This window comes from Lepisosteus oculatus, unplaced genomic scaffold (genome assembly GCF_040954835.1).
Source record: "Lepisosteus oculatus isolate fLepOcu1 unplaced genomic scaffold, fLepOcu1.hap2 HAP2_SCAFFOLD_45, whole genome shotgun sequence".
NCBI classification, from domain to species: Eukaryota; Metazoa; Chordata; class Actinopteri; order Semionotiformes; family Lepisosteidae; genus Lepisosteus; species Lepisosteus oculatus.
The window spans coordinates 637,501-640,000 of NW_027167988.1; the positions used below are offsets into that span (position 1 = coordinate 637,501).

At 47.8% G+C, this 2,500-nt stretch overlaps 3 non-coding genes across 3 annotated transcripts; all 3 read left to right on the forward strand.

The window, feature by feature from the left end:
- Positions 1-929: 929 nt before the first annotated feature.
- On the forward strand, positions 930-1,011 carry trnas-aga (transfer RNA serine (anticodon AGA)). Its single transcript has one exon. It is a non-coding gene; the product is annotated as a tRNA-Ser (tRNA).
- Positions 1,012-1,224: 213 nt separating this feature from the next.
- On the forward strand, positions 1,225-1,295 carry trnag-gcc (transfer RNA glycine (anticodon GCC)). Its single transcript has one exon. It is a non-coding gene; the product is annotated as a tRNA-Gly (tRNA).
- Positions 1,296-1,854: 559 nt separating this feature from the next.
- Positions 1,855-1,928, forward strand: trnai-aau (transfer RNA isoleucine (anticodon AAU)). Its single transcript has one exon. It is a non-coding gene; the product is annotated as a tRNA-Ile (tRNA).
- Positions 1,929-2,500: the final 572 nt, after the last annotated feature.

Sequence of the window (2,500 nt, forward strand, 5' to 3'; positions counted from 1 at the left end):
CACATTAAATGACAAAAATGAAGAGAGTTAAAGCAGCTGGAGAGGTTTTCTTACAACTTTTGAGCTGACACAGTTTTGGAAAATGTTTCCTTCACGCTGCACTGTACAACATAGGCAGCCAAGAGTCTCCAAAACAAAACAGAATTGACAGATAGGAGAAAATTCCCACTCATCCTGAAGTTCCCAAAATCCAGCACTGAGCGTAAACAAAGTGTCTAAGTAGCGTGGGAATGCTAACCCTAACCCTAGCTGGAGTTTGAGCAATCCAGCACTGAGCGTAAAAAGATGAGTCAAAGTAACGTCTAATCGGATTAGTTTCCTTAGAGCTGGTTCAGAGTCTGCTCAAGAGTTTACCTTTCACACATGCGCAAAGAAGAATGTTGGGGGTGCACGCTTCAAGGCGCCTTACAGCTGTAGGGAGTGATTCGAGACGATTCGTGGCGTGTGCTCGTTCCCATATACCGTACGCCCCGGGGTGCAGTGCTAGGATGATGTACAATACCGCTTGGGCACGTAACGGCGTTATACGCAAGGTTTTCGTTTGTTCGTTTTGTTTTGCTCTGCTTTGCTTTGTTTTGCTTTCCATCGCGTTGGTAAGAGCGTAAATAAAAAGGCGATTCCTGCGTCTACCACTAATGTAAGAGCTATTTCAAGTGCGACGTGGTGCGGCTTTTCAAATGCTTGTGGGCATTTCTCTGTTGTTGATTCTTTTTTTGTGTGTAACAAAGTGGCATTTTCATGTCCGGACGGGGAGACTTTATCATTCCGACATGAAGCCACCCTTAAGTCCTCTGAGGCGTGTCTGTCTGCAAGGCTTGTATTTTGGAAATGTTTTTTTGAAACGGAGAACGACTTTGAAATAGGCTTCCGCCGGCGCCTCGCGATCCAGGTAAGATTGTAGCAAGAACGCAGCGGCAGTGGGGCTTGCTGTAGTCGTGGCCGAGTGGTTAAGGCGATGGACTAGAAATCCATTGGGGTCTCCCCGCGCAGGTTCGAATCCTGCCGACTACGTTATCCGCCTCCAGTCGGTGTGTTTCGGCGCAAGCAAAGAAGCGCGCCTCTTTGCTGTTCCTGGTGGTTTTAAAACGCCCAATCGCTTGTACCCGCTGCCTTGGAAATAAGTTCTTCAGCGTCCGCGAATGGCATTTTGCAGCTGGAAGCAGATGTCGACGCGTTTTCCACAGAGCACCAAAAAAGCGTCTTTTTTGAAGGCCCAGGCACTGAGCATTGGTGGTTCAGTGGTAGAATTCTCGCCTGCCACGCGGGAGGCTCGGGTTCGATTCCCGGCCAATGCAGTGGCTTTTGCAGCGAGCGGCTCCATCACTTGCATCCCCTTGCAACTCGCAACTCAAAAAACCCACTGAAGCTAAGCAGGTGTGAGCCAGGTCAGTACCCGGATGAGGGTGAGCTACAGGGAAAAACAAAGCTTCCAGCTGGAAGCGGTGTTAATGGTGCCGGCGGTGGGGCGCTCACCCTGAGGTCTGTGCAGGTCCCAATGCCCCAGTATAGTGACGGAGATGCTGTGTTGTAAAAGGGCGCTGTCTTTTGGATGAGATGTAAAACCGAGGTCACAGCGCTCTGTGGTCATTCAAAATGACCACCAAAACCTTTGACAAAAGCTCTTGGTCATTGATGGTCTTCAATAATGCTTCTCCTTTAGGTACATTTTAAATCAGCTGAAAAATGCTGTGAAATGGGGGGGCACTTCAGGCCAGTGTAGGATTTGGGTTACAAGAACCATGAAACTGCACGAGAAAGCCCGTACACTGAATTACACGGCTTTCTATTCAAAGGAGGACAAAAGAAATTCCCTGAGTTCGATTTTTTGCAGCACAGAGAGGAGCACTGTTGTGAGGCCGGTTAGCTCAGTTGGTTCGAGCGTGGTGCTAATAACGCCAAGGTCACGGGTTCGATCCCCGTACTGGCCAGGTCCTTTTCTCCTCTCTTACCAAAGCTGTTAGGTTCCTTTCCGTGGTGAGAGGGGTTGTCATGCAACGCTGCCACATAGTGCCGACAGACAAGAGTGTTGCGGGAGAAGAGAAAAGTGTTTGAAGATTTAAGAGTCTTAGGTGGAGCCAAAATCAAGTGTCACAAATACAAGTGGGAGGATTTCCAATGTTTAATATGGTAAAAATAAGCGGAAGTTATCTGCCGGTCCGGCACAGTCTGCCATGCTTTTGTCATATACTGTAAAGTGGTGTCGAACTGGGTGTCGAACTGGAGCCTCACCATTTGCATATGTGAGGCTCCAGTTATACATCGAGTGTCACATTAAATGACAAAAATGAAGAGAGTTAAAGCAGCTGGAGAGGTTTTCTTACAACTTTTGAGCTGACACAGTTTTGGAAAATGTTTCCTTCACGCTGCACTGTACAACATAGGCAGCCAAGAGTCTCCAAAACAAAACAGAATTGACAGATAGGAGAAAATTCCCACTCATCCTGAAGTTCCCAAAATCCAGCACTGAGCGTAAACAAAGTGTCTAAGTAGCGTGGGAATG